The 25,086-nt window shown below is 43.6% G+C and overlaps 1 protein-coding gene across 14 annotated transcripts in view; it reads left to right on the forward strand.

The window, feature by feature from the left end:
* LOC132517307 (UDP-N-acetylglucosamine--peptide N-acetylglucosaminyltransferase 110 kDa subunit-like) overlaps positions 1-25,086 on the forward strand; it is a 252,303-nt gene that overhangs the window by 43,626 nt on the left and 183,591 nt on the right. For 8 of the 14 annotated variants that reach the window (XR_009539693.1, XR_009539691.1, XR_009539692.1 and 5 more), the window contains one exon: positions 18,395-18,506. The exons of 5 other annotated variants lie outside the window; for them this stretch is intronic. The gene's annotated coding sequence lies outside the window, so the exon portion shown is untranslated. Of the gene's footprint in view, positions 1-10,622; positions 10,642-18,394; positions 18,507-25,086 lie in introns of those variants that run through there. One more of the 14 variants, XR_009539698.1, reaches the window with a different exon arrangement.

The raw sequence follows: 25,086 nt of genomic DNA on the forward strand, positions 1-25,086 counted from the left end.
CTCATTTTTCAAGGATGATTTGTACATGAAAAAAAAATCCATATACTTCAAATCATCTGTAAATAGTGACTGAAGAGTAATTGAAAATACATTTGAAAATAATTTTCATTTGAAATTTATGTCAAAATATGTTATTATATAAATGAATCCAGTATATTTTCTCTTATAGCCAGTAAAATTTAGGTTAAATTTTAATTAAGCACAAGTGCTACAATTAAAAAAAGAATTACATTTTGTTTTGAGTGATTATTTCAGCAAAACTGGTTTATGGGACAGTAAACTCTCCTTCCCTGCATGTTCAATGTTAGCAGCTCAAACAGGCTAATTCTGGTAAAAATTCAACAGTTTTCCAAGGCCTTCTCTTAACTATTTGATACTCAATTGTTTTTTCTTTTACTTCTATTGTATCTCTTCTTTAAATTGTTAACTGCACATCCTCATTTATCAATGGCTTTGTATGTTTAACCCAGCAGATCTCTGGTATTATTTACAATGGCTTCATGATATTATATCTTTAAAATTCAGAATTTCACTTTAAAGTTGATTTGAATTTTATTTCTATTATACGGTATTATGTTTATGTTATGAATCCATCAGTGAGTAATTTGCTGAAACAGGATGAGCAGTTTGCTGACTTAGAAGGGCTGGAATCTATAGACACCTTAAAATTAGGATGTAGATAACGAATAGTTGGATGACAAGAAACCCTGTTATATGAAAACAGGAATAATAATGAGTGTTCCAAATCTTATCTTTTCTGTTCTTACTTTTCTCCAAAGGTTAGTTCTAGAGTCCTTAATTCTCCATTCAGTATTAAATGATTGACTATTTGCAGCCTTCCCACCATTCTCCCCACTTCTAGGTCTGAGTTGGATAAACCTTTTGGTTTCATCCTTTCTTTGTGAAGTAGTGTTCCTAGTCAAGCCAGAAGGCTGTTCCATTAAAGGTTTAGCATTTTAGTGATTTTAGTAGTAAGGGTAAGGATAAGTGGTCTTCAGCCCGTCACAGTCTTCCACCCAACCTTTCTTCAGATGAATTTCCTGCAGTAGAAAAATTAGACAACCAGGCTGAATGATTGAGTCCCTGACTATGACTAGCAATGAACTACTCAGCCCTGGCTTCCTGGGCTTGCCATCCTTCAAAAACAGCCTGCCAGATGGAATCTCAATCCCCTAGCTTGGCATTCAAGATACTCATACTCTAATCCACCAAAATCCAGTTCCAGTAGTTCTCCCCACTTCTTTCATACAGCAAATATCCATTCACCCAACTGCATTCACTTATCTGGAGTACAAGTTCTTTTCCTTATATTCCAATATATCCCTATTTCATCTGCCTAGGAAGTCTTTCAACTTCTTCACAATCCTAAATACTACATGGTCTTTACTTTCCTACCATTACAACTTGACCTTAAGAAAATTTTTGCTTTCCAAGATCTATAAGTCAATCAATCAATAAACCATTAATAAGTTCATAGGCTGCTTCAATACAGTTCTCCTCAATACAAATATAGTTGTCAATCCTTAATAATAACAGCTTATATTTGATCACATAGAAATGTATTTTAACTCACATATTTGTTATCTAAAATGATAGTATAGCACTCTTCATTTTGTTGGTTATTTTCACACGTTTTAATGTCAGTATCACCTCTTTGAAGACTTAAAGTATATGTTGTCCATTTTTTCAGTATTTTAGTATCCTGCCCTGTTTTACACTTAGTGGGTGTTCAATAAATGACGTTGACACTTCACAGAATGGAGAAAATTTTCCCTAATCCTACCTAATCCTACAAGCGTTGACCCTCTCTGACTTTGCACATCACTTGTTAATGGCAGCTGGGTAGTTGTGTTTGATAGAAATTCAAGAAAAAATTTCTACATGTTTCAAGACCAAAGCCACAGTCATATGAGGACCTTAGCATCATGAATATATTCTTAAACATATGCAATGGAGAATTGCACTTTTATGATTTTGTGATGAATCACATGTAAAACAGTCATTCACATTTTATTTATATATTTATTATTTTTAAATATCTTTATTGGAGTATAATTGCTTTACGATGGTGTGTTAGTTTCTGCTTTATAACAAAGTGAATCAGCTATACATATACATATATCCCCACATCTCCTCCCTCTTGCATCTCCCTCCCAGCTTCCCTATCCCACCCCTCTAGGTGGTCACAAAGCACTGAGCTGATCTCCCTGTGCTATGTGGCTACTTCCCACTAGCTGTCTATTTTACATTTGGTAGTGTATATATGTCCATGCCACTCTCTCTTTGTCCCAGCTTACCCTTCCCCCTCCACGTGTCCTCAAGTCCATTCTCTATGTCTGCGTATTTATTCCTGTCCTGCCCCTAGGTTCTTCAGAACCATTTTTTCTTTCTTTCTTTTTTTTTTGTAGATTCCATATATATGTGTTAGCATATGGGATTTGTTTTTCTCTTTCTGACTTACTTCACTTTGTATGACAGACTCTAGGTCCATCCACCTCACTATGAATAACTCAATTTCGTTTCTCTTTAGAGCTGAGTAATATTCCATTGTATATATGTGCCACATCTTCATTATCCATTCATCTGTCGCTGGACACTTAGGATGCTTCCATGTCCTGGCTATTGTAGATAGAGCTTCAAAGAACATTGTGGTACATGTCTCTTTTTGAATGATGATTTTCTCAGGGTATACGCCCAGCAGTGGGATCGCTGGGTTGTATGGTAGTTCTATTTTTAGTTTTTTAAGGACCCTACCTACTGTTCTCCATAGTGACTGTATCAATTTACATTCCCAGCAACAGTACAAGAGTGTTCCCTTTTCTCCACACCCTCTCCAGCATTTATTGTTTGTAGATTTTTTTGATGATGGCCATTCTGACGGATGTGAGGTGATACCTCATTGCACTTTTGATTTGCATTTCTCTAATGATTAGTGATGTTGAGCATCCTTTCATGGGTTTGTTGTCAATCTGTATAGTTTCCTTGGAGAAATGTCTGTTTAGGGCTTCTGCCCATTTTGGGATTGGCTTGTTTGTTTTTTTGATGTTGAGCTGCATGAGCTGCTTGTATATTTTGAGATTAATCCTTTGTCAGTTTCTTCATTTGCAAATATTTTCTCCCATTCTCAGGATTGTCTTTTCATCTTGTTTATGGTTTCTTTTGCTGTGCAAAAGCTGTTAAGTTTCATTAGGTCCCATTTGTTTATTTTTGATTTTATTTCCATTTCTCTAGGAGGTGGGTCAAAACATATCTTGCTGTGATGTATGTCATAGAGTATTCTGCCTATGTTTTCCTCTAAGAGTTTTATAGCGTCTGGTCTTACATTTAGGTCTTTAATCCATTTTGAGTTTATTTTTGTGTATGGTGTTAGGGAGTGTTCTAATTTCATTCTTTTAAATGTAGCTGTCCAGTTTTCCCAGCACCATTATTGAAGAGGCTGTCTTTTCTCCATTGTATATTCTTGCCTCCTTTATGAAAAATAAGGTGACCATATGTGCATGGGTTTCTCTCTGGGCTTTGTATCCTGTTCCATTGATGTATATTTCTGTTTTTGTGCCAGTACCGTACTGTCTTGGTTACTGTACCTTTGTAATATAGTTGAGGCCTGGGAGCGTAATTCCTCTAGCTCTGTTTTTCTTTCTCAAGATTGCTTTGGGTATTCAGGGTCTTTTGTGTTTCCATACAAATTGTGAAATTTTTTGTTCTAATTCTGTGAAAAATGCCGTTGGTAGTTGGATAGGTATTGCATTGAATCTGTAGATTGCTGTGGGTAGTATTGTCATTTTCACAATGTTGATTCTTCCAATCCAAGAACATGGTATATCTCTCCATCTGTTTGTATCATGTTTAATTTCTTTCCTCAGTGTCTTACCGTTTTCTGCATAAAGGTCTTTTGTCTCCTTAGGTAGGTTTATTCCTAGGTATTTTATTCTTTTTGTTGCAGTGTTAAATGGGAGTGTTTCCTTAATTTGTGTTTCAGATTTTTCATTATTAGTGTATAGGAATGCAAGAGATTTCTGTTCATTTATTTTGTATCCTGCTGTATAACCAAATTCATTGATTAGCTCTAGTAGTGTTCTGGTAGCATCTTTAGGATTCTCTATGTATAGTATCATGTCATCTGCAGACAGTGACAGCTTTACTTCTTCTTTTCCAATTCGGATTCCTTTTATTTCTTTTTCTTCTCTGATTTCTGTGGCTAGAACTTCCAAAACTATGTTGAATAATAGTGGTGAGAGTGAACAACCTTGTCTTGTTCCTCATCTTAGAGGAAATGGTTTCAGTTTTTCACCATTGAAAACGGTGTTGGCTGTGGGTTTGTCATATATGGCCTTTATTATGTTGAGGCAAGTTCCCTCTATGCCTACTTTCTGGAGGGTTTTTATCGTAAATGGGTGTTGAATTTTGTGGAAAGCTTTTCCTGCATCTATTGAGATGATCATATGGTTTTTCTCCTTCTATTTGTAAGTATGGTTTATCACATTGATTGATTTGCATATATTGAAGAATGCCTTCATTCCTGGGATAAACCCCACTTGATCATGGTGTATGATCCTTTTAATGTGCTGTTGGATTTTGTTTGCTAGTATTTTGTTGAGGATTTTTGCATCTATGTTCATCAGTGATATTGGCCTGTAGTTTTCTTTCTTTGTGACATCTTTGTCTGGTTTTGGTATCAGGGTGATGGTGGCCTCGTAGAATGAGTTTGGGAATGTTTCTCCCCTGCTATATTTTGGAAGAGTTTGAGAAGGATAGGTGTTAGCTCTTCTCTAAATGTTTGCTAGAACTCGCCTGTGAAACCATCTGGTCCTGGGCTTTTGTTTGTTGGAAGATTTTTAATCACGGTCTCTATTTCAGTGCTTCTGATTGGTGTCTTTATATTTTCTGTTTCTTCCTGGTTCAGTCTCAGAAGGTTGTGCATTTCTAAGAATTTGTGTGTTTCTTCCAGGTTGTCCATTTTATTGGCATAGAGTTGCTTGTAGTGATCTCTCATGATCCATTGTATTTCTGCAGTGTCTGTTGTTACTTCTCCTTTTTCGTTTCTAATTCTATTGATTTGAGTCTTCTTCCTTTTTTTCTTGATGAGTCTGGCTAATGGTTTATCAATTTTGTTTATCTTCTCAAAGAACCAGCTTTTAGTTTTATTGATTTTTGCTCTTGTTTCTGTCATTTGTTTTTCATTTATTTCTGATCTGATTTTTATGATTTCTTTCCTTCTGCTAACTTTGGGGTTTTTTTTGTTCTTCTTTCCCTATTTGCTTTAAGTGTAAGGTTAGATTGTTTATTTGAGTTGTTTCTTTCTTCTTGAGGTAGGCTTGTATTGCTATAAACTGCCCTCTTACAACTGCTTTTGCAGCATCCCGTAGGTTTTGCGTCATCGTGTTTTCATTGTCATTCGTTTCTAGGTATTTTTTGATTTCCTCTTCGATTTCTTCAGTGATCTCTTGGTTATCTAGTAACATATTGTTTAGCCTCCATGTTTTTGTATTTTTTACAGTTTTTTTCCTGTAATTGATATCTAGTCTTGTAGCATTATGGTCAGAATAGATACTTGATACGATTTTAATTTTCTTACATTTACCAAGGCTTGACTTGTGACAAGTCAGTATATGATCTATCCTGGAGAATGTTCCATGAGCACTTGAGAAGAAAGTGTATTCTGTTCTTTATGGATGAAATGTTCTGTAAATATCAATTAAATCCATCTTGTTTAATGTGTCATTTAAAGCTTGTGTTTCCTTATTTATTTTCATTTTGGATGATCTGTCCTTTGGTGAAAGTGAGGTGTTAAAGTCCCCTCCTATGATTGTGTTACTGTTGATTTCCCCTTCTATGGCTGTTAGCATTTGCCTTATGTATTGAGGTGCTCCTATTTTAGGTGCATAAAAATTTACAATTGTTATATCTTCTTCTTGGATTGATCCCTTGATCATTATGTAGTGTCCTTCTTTGTCTCTTGTAATAGTCTTTATTTTAAAGTCTATTTTGTCTGATTTGAGAATTGTTATTCCAGCTTTCTTTTGATATCCATTTGCATGGAATATCTTTTTCCATCCCCTCACTTTCAGTCTGTACGTGTCCCTAGTATGTGTCTGAAGTGGTTCCTTAGTGGACAGCATATATAGGGGTCTTGTTTTTGTATCCATTCAGCCAGTCTATGTCCTTTGGTTGGAGCATTTAATTCATTTACATTTAAGGTAATTATTGATATGTATGTTCCTATTCCCATTTTCTTAATTCTTTTGGGGTTTTTTTGGAGGTTTTTTCCTTCTCTTATGTTTCCTATCTAGAGAATTTCCTTTAGTATTTGTAGTAAAGCTGGTTTTGTGGTGCTGAATTCTCTTAGCTTTGGCTTGTCTGTAAAGGTTTTAATTTCTCCATCGAATCTGAATGAGATCCTTGCTGGGTAGAATTATCTTGGTTGTAGGTTTTTCCCTTTCATCACTTTAACTATGTCTTGCCACTCTCTTCTGGCTTGCAGAGTTTCTGCTGAAAGGTCAGTTGTTAACCTTATGGGGATTCCCTTGTATGTCATTTGTTGTTTTCCCTTGCTGCTTTTAATATTTTTTCTTTGTATTTAATTTTTGATAGTTTGATTAATATGTGTCTTGTCATGTTTCTCCTTGGATATTTCCTGTATGGCACTGTCTGCGCTTCCTGGACTTGATTGCCTATTTCCTTTCCCATATAAGGGAAGTTTTCAACTGTATTCTCCTCAAATATTTTCTCAGTCCCTTTCTTTTTCTCTTCGTCTTCTGCGACCCCTATAATTCTACTGTTGGTGTGTTTAATGTTGTCCCAGAGGTCTCTGAGACTGTCCTCAATTCTTTTTATTCTTTTTTCTTTATTCTGCTCTGCAGTAGTTATTTCTACCGTTTTATCTTCCAGGTCACTTTTCTGTTCTTCTGCCTCAGTTATTCTGCTATTGATCCCATCTAGAGTATTTTTAATTTCATTTATTGTGTTCTTCATCATTGTTTGTTTCACCTTTAGTTCTTCTAGGTCCTTGTTAACTGATTCTTGCATTTTGTCTATTCTATTTCCAAGATTTTGGATCATCTTTACTATCATTATTCTGAATTCTTTTTCAGGTGGACTGCCTATTTCCTCTTCAGTTGTTTTCGTCTGGTGGGTTTTTGCCTTGTTCCTTCATCTGCTGTGTATTTCTCTGTCTTCTCATTTTACTTAACTTACTGTGTTTGGGGTCTCCTTTTTGCAGGCTGCAGGTTCGTAGTTCCTGCTGTTTTTGGTGTCTGCCCCCAATGGCTAAGGTAGGTTCAGTGGGTTGTGTAGGCTTCCTGGTGGATGGGAGTGGTGCCTGTGTTCTGGTGGATGAGGCTGCATCTTGTCTTTCAGGTGGGCAGGACCGCATCCTGTGGTGTGTTTTGGGGTGTCTGTGACCTTATTATGATTTTAGGCAGCCTGTGTGCTAATGGGTGGGGTTATGTTCCTCTCTTGCTAGTTGTTTGGCATAGGGTTTTGAGTGGAGCTGGGTGTTAGCGTTTAGATGGAGATCTCTGAGAGAGCTTTCGCCTTTTGATATTACGTGGTGCTGGGGGGGGTCTCTCGTGGACCAATGTCCTGAACTTGGCTCTCCTGCCTCAGAGACACAGGCCTGACACCCTTCAGAGCACCCAGACCCTGTCAGCCACACGGTTCAGAACAAAAGGGAGAAAAAAAGAAAGTAAAAAATAAATAAAATAAAGTTATTAAAATAAAAAAATTTTAAAAATTTAGTAATTTTTAAAAAGAAAGAAAGAAAGAAGAGAGCAACCAAACCAAAAAAGAAATCCACCAATGATAACAAGCACTATAAACTATACTAAAAAACAGAAAAACAAAAGATGTACAGACAGAACCATAGGACAAATGGTATAAGCAAAGCTATACAGACAAAATCACAGAAAGTCCACCGCCTCAATTTTGGGATGATTCATTGTCTATTCAGGTATTCCACTGCTGGGATAGATTTCCCTTTTTCTTCTTTGTTTGCACAGCTCCTGGGGCTCAGCTTTGGATTTGGCCCCGCCTCTGCGTGTAGGTCACCTGAGGGCATCTTTTCTTCACCCAGGCAGTACAGGGTTAAAGGAGCAGCTGCTTCGGGGGCTCTGGCTCACTCAGGCCGGGGGGGGGGGGGGGGGGGGGGAGGGTGGGGCACGGAGGCGGGGCGAGCCTGCTGCAGCAGAGGCCAGCGTCATGTTGCACCAGCCTGAGGCACGCCGTGCGTTCTCCCGCGGAAGTCCCTGGAATTTGGGACCCTGGCAATGGCGGGCTGCAAAGGCTCCCGGGAGGGGAAGTGTGGACAGTGGCTTGTGCCTTCACACAGGATTCTTGGTGGCTGCAGCAGCAGCCTTAGCATCTTATGCCTGTCTCTGGGGTCCGCGCTGATAGCCGCGGCTCGCGCCCATCTCTGGAGCTCGTTTCAGCAGTGCTTTATTAATCCCCTCTCCTTGCGCACTCCGAAACAGTGGTGTCTTGCCTCTTAGGCAAATCCAGACATTTTCCTGGACCCCCTCCCAGCTAGCTGTGGCACACTAGCCCCCTTCAGGCTGTGTTCACGCAGCCAACCCCAGTCCTCTCCCTGGGATCTCACCTCTGAAGCCCGAGCCTCAGCTCCGAGCCCCCACCTGCCCTGGCAGGTGAGCAGAGAAGCCTCTGAGGCTGGTGAGTGCTGGTTGGCACCGATCTGTGCGGGATGCTCTCTGCTTTGCCCTTCGCACCCCTGTTGCTGTGCTCTCCTCCGTGTCTCCAAAGCTTCCTCCCACCCACTGCTCCCTTTCTCTACCAGTGAAGGGGCTTCATAGTGTGTGTAAACTTTTCCTCCTTCACAGCTCCCTCCCAAAGGTGCAGGTCCCATCCCTATTCTTTTGTCTCTGTTTTTTCTTTTTTCTTTTGCCCTACCCAAGTACGTGGGGAGTTTCTTGCCTTTTGGGAAGTCTGAGGTCTTCTGCCAGCGTTCAGTAGGTGTTCTGTAGTTGTTCCGCACGTAGATGTATTTCTGATGTATTTGTGGGGAGGAAGGTGATCTCCACGTCTTACTCCTCTGCCATCTTGAAGGTTCATTCATGTTTTAAATACTCTTCAGGGCACAATTTTTTAACTTTTATTTCTCTAAACATAATTATTTAATAATTAAGAGGTGTCAAAATATTACAGTTGGTTTTTCTTGTTTTTCTGTTTGTTTGTTTGATCCCATATTGTATCTTGGAGATTTAGGGGCAACTTATATTCTGTAGCAGTATACAGTATATATGCACAATGTTTTAAAAATCTGATGTATAAATATTGAGTTTTACTGTCACCTAGATGGCAGATGTGCAAAAAATAAATTCATTAAAATATTTCTAATGTCCTGGTTTTAAAATGGGGAGCACTTTCTCAATGTTCATATCCTCACATAGTCATAAAATTTCCTACTTTAACAAAAGTCACTTGGTTCTCTGCGCACCAATGAACTTGAATGTCAAATTTACAAGTTCATGCTAATGTGTTCTCTGCTAAATTTCGGGAATTTTCTTTCTGTGTATCCATTGATATTTCACTATTTATCATGGTGGTGTAAATGCTTGGGTTAGCTTGACCTAAAGGCGTCCAAATTCATGGAAATGAATGTGGAAATGGGACAATATAATTAAATATCACAATTAATGGGCTTGATGCTCCTATTTCATTCTTCACACAAACATATTAAAAGTAGATTTTTTTTTTATTATGTAAGACTTGGTTCTGTATATAGTTCAGCCAGAATAAAATTATTCCTAAATCACCCTGTCTCTCAACCTAATGCATCAGCTTCAGCCTGTACACATAATGACAGTCAGACCTTGATTGGCTTTTTTCTCTTCCAACTGGTGGTGTAGACAGCAAACAGGAACCCTGTCTGAGAAGAGTTTGTGTATAGACCCAGAGAAAACTTTTAACATGGCACTGTTGTTTATGTTATGATCAACCAAATTTACTGATCCAATCATTTATTTATTTGTCCTTACAAAGTCCTGTATTCATCCATCCATCACATTTCCTGAATACTTACCATGCACCAAATACTGAAAGTACAGTAATAAGCAAAACAGACATAGCCCACGTAGTCCCGGATTTCATAATTTGGAAAGCACAGCTGGACTAGAGTTACCCTTAGGAAAAATACGTTCAAATATAATTAGATAATCACACAAATATGTGAAATGAATAATAAACATATGATGCTGTAAAAGCAACGAGACCCAGTATTTTCAAGAGGTCAAAGAAAGGCTTTTTTGTGTCAGTGCCATTTGAACTGAGATGGGAAGGACTCATTAACTAAACAATGGCGGTGATGGGGAAAGTAATCACTAGCTATCTGACCTCAGACAGGTTACTTAACCAGTTTATGCATCAGTTTTCTCATCTATCAAATGACAGGGTTAATAGTACCTACTTTATAGGGTCTGGTGAGGATTTGGTAAGAGTTTAGGACTATGTTCACTACATGGACTCTATGTAAATATTACATATTGTTGTTACATGGCATTTTTACCCATAGTTTGCTAAGTTAGAAACATACTGAAGAAAATAAAAATAAATAGTACTGAATGTTGATTTCAGATTTATTCAAAGTAAGATGCAAGTGATAAACTTTCCATACAAAAAGTCACAATTCAGGTAGGGAGACAACATGGAAAATGTTGAAAGCGATGAAAATGATGATGTGAACTGCTTACAATATATGCATTATGAAATGACACCTAGAAAACCTGGAAATCAATGAAGTTGTGTTAATTGCTAGTTTTTCTGGAAAGGGAAGATGGATGCTTGCAATAAACTTAAATGAAAGATTTTTAAAAATGGTGCCCTGGGAACAGAGAGGCACAAAAGCATGCTCATAATTTTGTGGCTTGGGCTGAAGCATTTCTCAAATGTCCTTGAAAGTTTCCAAAGACAGTCTTTCCTCAGGAAAGTATTTCTCCTGTGAGTAAATAATGTTCTTGCCTAGAAATGAAATGCAGTAATATATTACATTGCAAGTGAACTGTTAGCAAGACTGGCAGCAGAAGTTCAGAAACAAATGTCACATTGCAATCTAGAGTTTGAGGCTCTGTATCTGAACTTCCATAACTTCTAAAGGGATGCCCTTTGTATGAAATCAAAATAGTCCAGAGAAGAATTTTGACTTCTCTTTACTTAACTATTAGAAGGATTTATTTGGAATTATTATTGTGTCATGCATGTTCTGCCTTAAATTTTCTGTGGTTGAGTTGCACAATTGATAAGCTAAGGTTTCTTTCCACCATAAAAGGCTCCTTTTAAGGAGTCCTATAATAATGACATTTAAAATACTTACTTGCTTTTGAAGAAAGCTTCATGCTTTCCAAAGTGCTTTATAAACGCATTTCTATGAGGCAGGTGGAACATGTCCTGTCAACAGTATTTTACAGAAAAGAAAATGGAGGCTGTAAAGGAAGGCTGCTTGGTCGAGGTCATTCAGTGTGTTAGGCGAGTTTTCATCACAGGAGTACTCACAGTTGAGCAGGGAATCCAGCAGGGAGAGCTTAAGGCTTTAGTCTATCTTTACACAAGTATTTTTGCATAAATGAAAAATTTACCCAAAATGAAGTGCATTAGGTGCCTACTACTGCCTTCTTGTTCCTTAGAGTCTAGTGAGGGATATAGACTGAGCATATTCTATCCCAATGAAGATAACTTAGATTATTCTGAGGGTGATCACTTGGGCTTCAGAATCTGAATTCCAGCTTGACCCCTTACATGAAGGAAATTACTTAATCTTTCAGAGCCTGTTTCTCCATCCCTTAAATGGTAATTTTAATGTTCTCTTATATGTTTATTAACTCATTCACTTAACAAAGCACCTGCTAGATCTCAAGTACTCTGCTAAGAATGGTGAAGCTTTTCTAGGAAGCCAGAAGTCATCCTTCAGTGGATAGCGGAGGTCAAGAGAGGTTAGAGTTAACACTTGAATTTGACAGTGGGAGAAGATGAAAGGTTCACACGGCAAGGAAAAGAGAAAAAGACTATTATACAGGTTAAAGAGCTAGACCTGGATATATTTGGAGTGACAAAATTTCTGAATTTTGATGTACCATACTTCCTGCCTCAGTTCCCACATCTTGGAAGTGGGAATAATGATTAAACATGTTTCACAGTATTCATTTGGTAGAGATTAAATGAGGATTAATTAAGCATGGAAAGTGGCATAGGACAAATTTGATAAATTATTATGTATGAAAGTGTGTATAAATAAAATCAATTGCCATGACCCCTCTTCGTACCGAGTGATCACAGCACGCTTTAATTTTCTAGCTGAGTCTGGATATGGATTCGTAACTTTATTCAAACAGTGTATCAGGCACCACTTAACCTTTGGATTGGCTGGAAATTTTTGCTCCTCTGCTCTAATACAATTTAATTTTAATTTTGGCTTTTCAGGTACATGGGTATAAATAAGAAGAGTGTTAAAGAAATGTATTTCAGATTTTAAATTCAAAAATGTAGAAAAACTTTCTTTTACTATTTTTCATTTTACCTTTGGGTGCACTGATCAGCTACTTTTCCTTCTGCACCCAGGCAAAAGGGATTCTGAAGAAAACACTTTAAAATTTTGATTTCATATATAAGATAGTGGGAGCCTCTGCCTGCTTGATTTACATTTGTGCTCACCTTCCAGTTTATGCGGGAGGGGGCATACGAATAAAGGAAACTTTTATATGATTTCAAGTTATTTAATTCCTGATATTATATTTAGCCATGATAGAGTGTTATGATTTGCCTACAACATCCATCCTTCCTTTTCTTGTACCTTACCTTGTTCAGAGAGGACTTGTGCCTGTTCTGCTCTGAATTTCTCAACCAGTTCAGCTGCTAAAATCACAGGTGAAGCTTAGTTTCTGCTGATTTAATCCACCCAATCGAGATAGAGTTTCTCATTTTATTCAGCAAATATTTACTCTGCCTTAAAAAGAGATTTTTAAAAAAATGCATGGTCTTATTTGCTAATGCTGCTGGGAATTAATTAAGTTTTAGGTTCACAGTAAAATTGAGCACAAGGTACAGAGATTTCCCACACATTCCTCTGGTGGGAATGTAATAAATTGGTACAGCCACTGTGGCAAACAGTACGGAGGTCCCTCAAAAGCTAAAAATAGAATTACCATATGATCCAGCAATCCCACTCCTGGGCATATATCCAGACAAAACTATAATTCAAAAAGATACATGCACCCCAATGTTCGCAGCATCATAGAGGCGTTATTTACGATTGCCAAGATGTGGAAACAACCTGAGTGTCCATCAACAGATCAATGGATAAAGAAGATTTTATATATATATATATATAAAATTTAAATTTATATATTTGCATACATATATATATATAAATACTACTCAGCCATAAAAAAGAATGAAATTAATTTTGCCATTTGCAGCAACATGGATGGACTTGGAGGGCATTATTCTAAGAGAAACAAGTCAGAGAAAGATAAATACTGTATGATATTGCTTATATGTGGAATCTAAGAAATAAAACAAACTGGTGAATATAACATAAAAGAAGCAGACTCACAGATATAGAGAACAAACTAGTAATTGCCAGTGGGGGAGGGGGGAAAGGCAATTTAAGAGTTGGAATTGGGAAGTGGGAAGTACAAACTATTTGGTGTAAAGTAGGCTCCAGGATGTATTATACAACAGGGGGAATATAGCCAATATTTTGTAATAAATGGAAAGTAGTCTTTAAAGTTGTATAAAAATATTTTCTTTTTTAAAAAAGATACTTCTTAGCTGATAGAAGCTTTAGAAGTCTACAGAGGCAGATAATTTTAAAATTGAAGCATATAACTTCTGGAGCCTGGCTGACATTCTCATAGGAAGCCGCATGAAAATTACTTTCAAAGGCATTCATCACCTTAGCTTACAGGAGTCTGTTCCTTCAGTGTGTATTAGTCCATGGTGCATCCTTACTTTGACTTATCTGTGAGGTTCACTTCTCGCCCCCAGGAACAAAGCCTGCAGAGGGGCAACTTGTTTGGCTTGGGAGCCTGCCCAATATGAAAAGTTTGCAGGCAAAATCAGAAAGAACAGCTGCAGGAGGAGAGCTGAGGGTTGCCGACAGCTAACGATTCGGAAAGCAATTTGCATGAGAGCCTTCTGCTTAACAGGAGGCAGCATGTGCTGGGCAATGGTTTACCATCCACTGCCAAGCTGGTTTCTACACCCTGAGTCCTCATTCCATCAAAACACGTGTCCTGAGGGAACGCCCAGCCACCAGCTTGCACTTACCTGACTTAGCATGACCTGCCATCTAGAATTTCAGAGAGCTTTTCATTTATTAACTCACATGAATCTACTTTATCCTGAGGCTCTGGATACTAGTCCCATGCAAACTGATTTAATAATAAACATTTAAGTGCAAATCCAAGGTCATCTAGATAATATTCTTTGACAGCTTATTGCATATGAGGCACTGCACTGTGCACTTTTTATACCATATCGGACTTCATAACAGACCTCTGAAGTGGGTGGTTAAGTTTCCTGCCAAGGGATCCATACACAAGAAACGATAATCAGAAAAGACCAAAGTATTACTTATTACTAGTGAGCTAGCCGCTGTTACTTCATTTTGGAATTCTAATTGAGGCTTTCCTTCTCTCTCTTGCCCCCAAATCACAGATGACTAGGTCATGGGACAAGCTTAAGCTAACATGCCTTATTCTGTGAATCATAAGCTGAGCTACTGGGACAGAACCATGTGACACGTTTGTCCCTTTCAAATGTAATAATTCTACCCATTGCTCCATAGATGTTCTGGTTATTGACCAATAACATTAACAATTCCTCTTCCAAGAATAGGATGGAGGGGAAAGGCACTGGATCTCCTATGCTTCCCAAACATGTGAAGGCCAAAGCATGGTGGGAGGAGAAGCATATCTCTTTGTAATATGTTTTATTCCCTGTTTTATAGATGTGCCTATGGAAGATTAGAAAGGCTGAGTAACTTGTCCATGTCATGTAGCCCATGCTTTTAACTTTTTTATTATACCACTTACCCTTCTCACCTATCAATTTGCCTTTTATACTGATGTCCTGAGAAACAGACCACTGTATGGTATAGAAATGAACAACCATAAATAAGCTGGAAATGCATTTCTATTTACATTAACTAAGATAGTCACTTGTTTCTTTTAAGTGAGGTCCTCCGCCTTTTTAGGGACCTGAGTAAACTAACGATGTGCTTCCATTGATTAAACAAGAATTCTCCAATATTCCATAGAAGAATCATACATGTCTTTAAGCCCTATGTATGCTTCTAGGGTTTAGATTCTAAATCAAATAGGTTTCTGTTTTTCATTAATAAAAATGAACACAGGATTTCACTTGTAAATTTATTAACTTTTTTTTTCTGTCTAGCAACAAGCAGTGACTGTTGTTGGGTTGGTGGACACAGTAGAGATGGCCATTCAGAAAATCACAAATTTTAGGAACTCTAGCATTCATGTAGCTCAGAACTGTAAGAAGAGACCAGAGGAAGATCAACATGCTTTAAAGTATATTACAAATCAATATTGAAATAGAGCTTAACGTATAATTCATCTGGAAAGAAGCTCAGAACGTGATTGCCAGTTATTTAATATTCTGGTCAAAGACAATGGAAGCACTATTAAAGTATGGCATTTTGACTGCCATTGGAAAGGTCAGGTTTCAAACAGCAGTGCACTAGTTGTGCTCAAAATGACTAAAGAATGATGAATAATTAAGTGAAGAGGAAATGGGAGACCTGCATTCTAATCTTGTTTTGGCCACTGATGGGAATCATGTGGACTTTAAGGCCATCACACAGTCATTTACCACCTTGGTTTTCTCACCTGTTAAATGAGGGAGTGACTGTAGTTCTTTAATAATCCTTGATGATCTTTAGCTCTGATTCTAGAAGCATCTTGATTTAATACAGTTTGAGGATTTATGTCTAAACTCTAGCAAGCAGAAAAATGTTCTTTTATTTTTAAAATGGACTTGACATTGTGTTAACAGAGCAAATGAAATCTCTTGAGTATTGTTCAAAGAATCACCAACTTAAAATTCATCCCCATTGTTGGTTTTTATTGTCTGTTTAACTTTTACTAGATCTATAATAGTTTTATTTATTTTCCTTTGCACGTGGACTGGCAGCCTGTGTGGTTGGAGAAACACATCACCACTTATTTTAGATACTTTGTTATCAGAGCCAACTCTGTAATCTTTGTTCTGCCTGTGAATTATTTATTTAATTTGATGTGTTTTTTCCTGGATTCATAGAATTTCCTTTTGTCATGATGCTTCTTTCCATTTATGGGACTGTAAATACAGCTGACTAAACCTCTCTAGTGGCCGAATACGAATCAGGTCTTTTGTGTGAAGGATGCTAGCTAATCTTCCCGTTCATAGGCTGACTACATTTTTATTCATTTGCTTTTATTCTACTCACCCCTGACAGTAGTATCTGTGGAATAAATAAAATAATGATACCTACTACTTATTTAACCCGGATCAGAAAACTTGACCTTTTCCTAATTTTTTACATTTGCTAGCTTTGTGGCAATATGCACCCCTATTTTTCTCTGAATCTCAGTTCACCCTCTACATGGGAATAATTATGCCTACCATACAACGTGGTGATCATAAAAGAAATTCCGCCCATCTACTACCATATTGGGGAAAAATATTTGGATTGACTTTGACCAGACTTGGAGGCACATGTTTGCAGTGGCCTGTTTGAAAATACTGACTACATGGGGTACTCTGAAGGCACCTTACAGAGGCAGATAATATCTCTCCCAGGGCATCAACGCTAAAAGTGAGAAGCATTTTGATTTCTCATCAAGAAAGAAATGTTCTGTGATGTTAATGGTTCTTAACTTTTGGTGATTCATTAAAATCTCCTGGGGAGCTTTTGATAATCTTAAAGCCCAGCCTGTAATTTATACCAATTAAATATGAATATCTGGGGGTTGGACTGAGGCATTGGTATATTTTAAGGTTTGCAGAATGTAATGGTTAATTTTTAAGTGTCAACTCAACTATATCCTGAGATACACAGATATTTTGCTAAACATTATTTCTGGGTGGGTCTGTGAGGGTGTTCCCAGATGAGATTAGCATTTGAATTGGTAGATGGAGTAAAGCAGATTTCCCTCCCCAGTGTAGGTGGGCCTCATCCAATCTCTTGAGGGCCCCAAAAGAATAAAAAGTCAGAGGAAAGGAGAATTTGCTCTCTCTGCCTGAGTGTTTGATCTGATCCCCTGCCCTCTGACTGTGGCTTACGTCAGTTCTGAAAACTACACCCCTGGATTTCCTAGTTTCCAGCTTATATTTCATATACAATATATTTAATATTTAGTATGTTTAATACCTATTACATATGTTAAAGCAATTACATACATTACATTATATTTATTATGTATCTCCTATTGGTTCTGTTTCTCTGGAGTACCCTGACTACTATGGTGCTTCCAATACACTGTAAATACTGAGAACTACTATATATGTTAAAATACTATGGCTAAGGTATTACAAAAGTGGATGCTCTGACAGTGTAGTTCTGCTTCTTAAATGGGCAACTCAATGAGGATAAGTAGCAATGTAAATTATTTTTTTCATTTTAAATGGTGGCCAGTCATATATATATATATAAACACTTTGGGAGGCTATAAGACACTAATTAAAAGAACTTATAGCATATAAGCACTAAAACCACATCGACTCGCCACTCAGTAGAAGGAATTCTAGGCCCAAGATATAGAAACCTCCATACCTGAATCATTGGAAAAGATGTAGAAAAGACACTAAAACTATTGAAATTTTCAGAGATCCCTTGTGACCCTTTTGGAGGTCATGATATCAGGACTCACTGTCTCCTGAGTCTTGTTTTGTAATACAGAGAGGGACCCACAGTTACATAGTAAATTGACACCTGAGACTTGTTTTTTTTTCAGCTAGAAGTGGAAAGGAGAAATATCTTTCACTGAAGCAGAGAGTAGAGGTATAAGTGGGGAAGACAAGGTAAAGAAAGAGAAAAGAAAAGAAAAGAATCCATTTAGAGAAGACTTGCTCTTGGGGGAAGCCCTGGACATATAGTCATTTATATATCCTATTTCAGGATACATTGCATGCTTTACTGTAAGTAAGCATTTAATGATTTGTCTTCCACATACTTTGTTTCATTAAAGAGATTCACTTCTGCTGGCATTTTGTTTCATGGGATCCCAGGCCCTTAGCATAGTCGCTTAGTAAAGTATTTGTGGAATGAATCAGTCAATATGTCCTCAAACTCAGTACCCTTCTCAAATCAGTTACCTGCTTTATACCATAACTGAGATGATATTATCATAGTGTTAGGACTCAAAGGGAAATATGATCTCGATTTTAGGGTGAGCGGCGAAGCTGCCGAGCGCCCGCGTCGCTGCCGCGGCCGGAAGACAGACGCCCCCCAAAGCCCCTCGCCTGGCTCGGACCAACGGAGCCGGCAGCCCAGCACTCCGGTGAGTGGCGCCTCCTCCCCAGCCCTAGACCCCCGCTGGGGACCGGCCGGCCGGGCTCTTTTGTGCAGCGCACTCTGCGCTCCCTCCGCGCGCCCGGGTCCGGTCCGCCGGACCCCGTGGCTGCGGTGCCCGCGGTGCGATCGGTCTTTGTTTCCACCGGGGCCCGAGGCTCGGCTGGGCTCAGCTCGAAGCCTGGCAGGCAGCGCCGGGAAGGGGGAGGGGAGGTGGACGAGAAGGGGGCGCGGGGAGGGGGGGTTCCCGGGTTTCCTGGCCGCCCCGCGGCTCCCCCGGCTCGGGGGCGAGGTGCGCGCCCAGCGCTGCCGCGCGCCCCCTCCTCCTTCCCCCTCCCTCCGTCTTTGGATTTAAAACTGCAATTTGCTCTCCAGCTTGCTGAGTGTGTGACGGGGGTGGGTGAAGGGGGGGACCGTGGGACCGGAGAACAAGGCTGGATTTTAGGAACGGCCCTGGGAAAAGGGGAGACTGCGGAGGGAGGAGTCCCTCCCCTTCAACCCTCAAATCCCAAGGTTCTGCTGGTGCTCTGGGAGTTGAGAGGCGGGGACCTAATGACCCGGAGCGGGTGTGGGGCGGAGGAGGGATTTGGGGGCGGCCAGGGCCGTAGGGGTTGGGCCGCGTGCCCGGTTACCTGGCGAGCAAAGTCGGCTCACTTTTGCATAAATAAATAAATAATCGCCTATCAATGCGTTTCCTCTGAGGCTCTGATTGAATCGGGCCCCCTCTTCCCCAGGGGGTGGGGTGCTGAGTGACAGCTGTCAGCCCCCTGGGCCGGTAGCTGGGGGTGAATTGCAGAATCCCTCTGCTTTCTGGCTAAGGGCACATTCCCCTGCTGGGTCCTGGTCCCCAGGCAGAGCCAGAGGGGCAGAGGGCTGGCTCTGAGTCTAGGAAATAACCTTGTTTCCTGTTCTACAGGAAAAGGGACAGCAACCCAGAGTTTGGGGGCTGGGGATGAAGACTGATGGGAGCTGGAGGGGTTCCCCAGCAGCCTGACGCCCCAGCCTCCTGCCAGGCGAAGGGGCCAGCTGAGGGAGGAAGGATGTGGGCCTTGCTGGCCGGAGGCGGGAGCTGGGGCCGTCCCTGAGACGGGCAGCGGGCACTGAGAGGGAGGAGGGAGAGAGAGAGAAGCGGGGGCGGGAATTCTCTACCGCAGACCCTGGGGGCCAGGGCCAGATGTGGAGGGGTGGGGAGTCCCCCCTCCCTCCTAGCTTGGGGGCCCTGGGGCTGGGCTGGGAGGGGCTGAGCCTGGTGCTCTCCGTTCTGCACTTGTGCCTGACTGGCAGGGCCAGCTGAATTTGGGCCCAGGCGTCACCCTAGGAGGTAGGGCCAGGCTGCACCAGCCTGGCCCCTGAGCACAAGGAGGGACCCTTGGGGGACCTGTGCCTGTCTGGCTGGGCAGGCGTTTCCCGCCAGACCAGTTGGTGTCAGGCGGGACTTGGCCCCAGTTCCCTGGGCAGAGCTCAGGGTGTGAGGACAAGTTTTGCCTCCGGGTCAGGGTGGCCACATTTTGTCCGCTGCTGCCGCCGGCAGGGCGGGGGCATGCGCCCGGGCCTGGGCAGAGTCCTGCCAGGAGCATTTGGGGTGTTTCTATTGTTGGCTTGTTCCTGTTCCGTGTGGCCCGGTGTGTGTAGCTGTGTGAGCTGGGGCTGTAGGTGACAGATTACCAGTTGGTGGTCCGCCACCCACACACAGCCCCCACCCCTGCCGCCTGGAGGGGCGGGCTGGGTTGTGGTGGTGAGCTGCGGGGGGACCCCCCAGGTGGCATGTGCCTGCAGCTTGCCATCTCCCTCCTTTGAGCAGATGTATATTTTTATAGTAATGGAAAATCAAACTGGATAGTAAGTTGAATTCATTTTTTTCTTCTGCTGTGTCAATAGTTGGAATAACCTCTAGAGACTAGTGAACTTCTTGCCCCAGAGCTCCTACCCTCCAGAGGTTGCAAAGATCAGTGAGGGCATGAGCTTTGGGGGACCAGTTCAAACCAGTGACTCTTGTCCCTCTTGGTCTGGCATTGGGGCAGGTGCCCAGGTGGGCGGGCATTGCCCCCTCCCCAGGCATTCCCCCCACACCCCACCCCACCCCAGGTGTAGTCTGTCCTCTCAGCCACCTCCTTGGTCAGTGCCTAAGCTGTGCCCAAGCCCTCAGGGACCTTCTCCTGGTGGGCTCTCTCCCCCTGCCTGGGCTCCCGGCCCACGTGTTGATATTTATTTTCTGCAGTAAATTCCATTTTTAATGCCGTTACTATTGAAATAATATAGAGAGAAACAAATGTGATGTGTTTAAGTTGCCCTCTGTGAGTTTTTAATGTGATCTATGGCTGAGGTAGTGATGGAAGGAGCTGTTCGGCTTGGAGGAATTTGGTGTCATAAAGAAAAAGAGCTTGCTGTTTATTATGGTTGCTGGGCTGGGGGGTCTGGAACAGGGTCGTGGGGGCAGGGAGCCCCAGCACCCCCAGGTGCTGTGGATGGACAGGGTTGCTTCTCGGTTTGGAGGTGCGTGGGTTCCAGGATTGTTTTACATTGCTCCCCAGCCCTTGATGGGGCCTTTGGTGAGGGGGCTTGGGAGCTGGGGGGCTTTGTCCCCTCCCATTCCACCTGGTTAGATTGGGGCAAGGAGGCTTATGGAACCCCCTGCTGAGCTAAGTGGAGGTGTACTGTAGGGAGGATGGATTTGGATTCTAAAGGAGATTAAGAGACAGAGACGGGGGATCTTTACCTGCTTGGTGTGGCTGTGCTGGAGGCTTGGAGGGCAAACTGTCCCTGGCAGAAGACCTTTTTTTTAGGGGGGGCTGATCTGGACCGGCAGAGCCCCAGAGGGACATTGCTTGTTCACAATCAGCCTGGAGCGCTGGCTCGAGCCACTACCTCCTCTTGCCTCTGTTCCCCATTGGACAGGGGCTTCCTCCAAGCAAACCTGATCCCCCTCACTTCCCCTCTTCTCTGCTCTGCCCCACCCCAAGTCAACTTCTTTTTTTTTTTGGTTTGTGGAATACAGAGCTCTGTGCCTCAGGCCAGCCACCCAAGACCACAGGGTGCCATGCCTTCATACCAGATGCCCAGGCACTTCTGGTGTGATTAGTGAGGTCAAGCAGACTCACCATTATGGGATGGAGCCCAGCTCTGCCTCTGGGTCCCCTGGGTCTCTTGGGACAGAGCCGGGGAGGGGGAAGCCAGGATGGGGTGGAGCTGGGAACTGAAGGGGGGGAGCAACGGTAACATTGTTGCTAATGTCAGCAGATGGGCCCCCCAGAGAGAGAGCTGGGGGAGGTGGGGAGGAAAGAGACCCAGAGAGCCCAACTTGAGGTGGAAAGAGGAAAAGATGGTGACAGAAGCCAGTGATGAGGGGGTGAGAGAGAAAACGGTCAAGGAGAAGAGCCAGGATCACAGCCCCTGGAGATGGCATCCAGGGGACCAAGAATGCCTAGGCATGTGCCACTCCCCACCCCACAGCCCAAAATGAGCGGGCACTGAGAGCCTCTCACCCAAGATCAATTGCTGCTAGGATAGTATCTGAAGGAGAGACAAGCAAACGTCTCTGGGAAAAGGGAGGAGGACAGGTGGGAGAGAGAGAGAAGGAAGCTCTCCCACAGGAGGAGGGAGAACGGGGAGACAGGGGGATTCCAGGGGTCACTTAACTAATGCTCCTGCCCCAGGGCAGCGTCTCCCCACTCCCCAAATGTCTGGGAACAGAGCCGACCTCTTCTTTGGACCTGGGGGCGGAGCCTGAGGCAGGTACAGCACCCCACAGGTTGTGGGCGCTCTGTCAGGAGGCACCGGGCTTTTAAAAGCGGGGAACATTAGGACTGTTAGAGACACCAGGGGTGTCATCCGGTTGGATGCCCCCCACCTTGTTTGACAGGAGGAAATCCAGTCTAGAGGGGCCCCCTCCCCTTGCTTGCCTGGGACCTAGGCTCTTTCCGTCCACCTCTCTGTAGTTAGAGAGCTGGAACAGCTGCAGGGGGCCTCCTGGGTGCGGAGGGGGCCAGAGCCTGAGGAGAGGAGCAGGCGGGCACCCTTGTGGCCAGAGCCCCCCCAGGGGAGGGGGAGGCGCCGCTGCCAGGAGAGAGGGAGGGAGGGGAGAGAGGAGGGGAAACAGTGAGTCAGGCTTCCAAGAGCTGAGGATGAGAGAGCCAGAGCTGGGAGGGAGAGGGCAGGGAGGGCTGCTCAGAAGTGAGGAGAGGGAGGGCGCCCAGCCAGGGGCAAGGAGAGCTCTAGAGGGAGGGAGCCAGCCCCTGGCCCTGGCCCAGCGGTAGGGCTGTGCAGGGCTGTGCAGCCAACATGGACTTTGCCTGTGGCAGGTCAGGAAGGAGCCAGATTCTTGCCCCTGCGGCGTCCTTTTCATTCCCAGCGTCCTTTTCATTTCCTATTCCTCATTTATGATCCCACCCCAGGGTCTCAGGAAGAATGATTGACTGTGTCATCCCATCCCTTCCTCAGTTTCCCCATCTATGTGGGATTTGGACTGTGAGCTCTTCTTAGGGAGGAACAGAGCCTCCTGGGAAGTGTTGGGGGGTACTTCCTCCAGCTGCTGGCTTTGTGCCGGGGGCCCTGCTGGAGGCTGCCACCAGTCAGTGTAGGGTGCAGGTCTCCGCGGTAGGGCTCCTCTTGAGCCCTCAGAGTTGCTGGGCCAGGGAGTGGCGGTGGTGGGCCACGAGTGCTGGGGTGCAGTGTGTGTGTGTGGTGCCGGGCTGGCAATGGTAGGTGGACTGCCTGGGGCCTCTCAGGATGGCCAGGGCGTAGACAGGGCCACGAACTCCAGATGTCCAGAGCCAACCTCCATTTGGGGAGGGAGGAGACACCCTTGTGATCCACCCCCTCCGCCTTATCCCTGTGGATCAGAGGCTCTGGGGCAGCTGGGAGGTAGGAATGGTCCCTGTGGGAGCTGGTGAGAATTGCCTATGGGGCCCCTCGTGTCCGGAGCTGGGACCAGCACTGGAGGGATCCCCAGGGACTGCCTGGGAGGGAGGAGGGAAGGAGCCCCCCTCCCACCCATCTGACAGGAAGCTATGGCTTCGTCCAAGGCCTGGCATCCCCCAGCCCTTCCCTCCTGGATCCCCAGCATCTCTTCCATTGGTGAGGGGATGAGGGAGGTGGGCACTGAAGCTTCCTCTCCTACAGAGCCTGGCTTTGGGGGGAATGGTGAAGTGAAGGCATAGTGAGGCCCCCTGCCTCCTCCTACGCGTGCACACACAGACTCAGCTGCAGTGAGGCCCTGCTTTCTCCTCTCTCTGCTCTGGGGTCCTTGGCTTGGGAGCCCAGGGGAGGGGCCACTTCTGCAGCTGGCTGGCCCCGAACTCCCAGCTCAGCCAGCTGCTACTGAAGCTTCCAGAAGCTGCAGCTCTGCACCCCCTCCCCGCCCCCTGAGCCAGGAGAGGCCTTTGCTGACCTGGGGGAGGGTGTCTTGGTGAGTGAGTGGGCACCCTTAGAAGGACTAGCACAGACAACCAGACAGATGGGTGGCGGAGCAGATGGACAGAGACACCCACGCACAGGCAGATGGAGAGAGACAGACAGATGGACCAGGACTGGGAGAGACGGACATACAGAGGTGCTGGCAGAGACAGGAGTCAGAAAAATGGAAGGGCCTGGGGAGAGAGTAACAGACAGAGAGAGACAGAGACTTGGAGACAGGGAGATCCAAGGGGGGAGACAAGGTGACTGAGATGGGAGAAGGAGAGATAAGGGGGAGAGAGGGAGGGGCAGGAAGAGATAAAGAAAGGGGGATACCCAGACCGAGAGAAAGAGAGAGGAGAGACTGAAGGCTACAAACCACAAACAAGGATTTGATGAGAATCTGGAAGGTGTTTTCTCCTGCTTCCCTCCCCAAACCCCCAGGCCAGCCAAGTCTCCATTCCTTCCACCCCCGGCTCAGTTTCCAGCTGCTAAAGAGGTCAGGGAGAAAGAGAGAGAGGAAGACACACACACACACACACACTCCCCCCAGATCCCAGAGACCCCTTTCCCCTGATCTCTTTGTAGGGGGAGGGAGTTGCGGAGGGTGCCTCTCCTAGCCCTGACCCCTACTCACAAATGTATATACCCCTTGTCTCAGAAAATATCCCAGAATACTTCCCACTCACTCCCCACTCACACTCACTGTGTGTCTCCTTGTGTAAGTGCACCCCCCCATACTCACGCCTGTCCACAGGGGCCTGGCCTCACACACACTCACAAATACACATTTTGTGGCATACATGTCTCTGCTCTCACACTCATCTTGAATCTCACAAACATAACCGGTGAACCTGTCCCTATGCTTTCTTACCCATACAGGCAGTGACACACAGGCCTCATCGTGGCTTCTCAGAACATGTTGATACACACACATACACAGTCACACTCTCACACAACAGTGGCAGACACCCCAGAGCAGAGAGAGGACTCTTTCTCTCTGGAGGAGAAGATCAGGGTTCCCAGGGAGCCATGGTGGGGGGGTATGCCCCCCACTCTGACCTAGCTGGCAGGGCAGGGAGGCAGGAGACACTTTCAGCGGGTGGCAGCCTTCCTGCAGGGCCTGGCCTGGACACAGAGAAACTGGCTGGTGTGAAAGAGCTGAGAGCTGGTGAGAG

Source organism: Lagenorhynchus albirostris, chromosome 3 (assembly GCF_949774975.1).
Source record: "Lagenorhynchus albirostris chromosome 3, mLagAlb1.1, whole genome shotgun sequence".
NCBI classification, from domain to species: Eukaryota; Metazoa; Chordata; class Mammalia; order Artiodactyla; family Delphinidae; genus Lagenorhynchus; species Lagenorhynchus albirostris.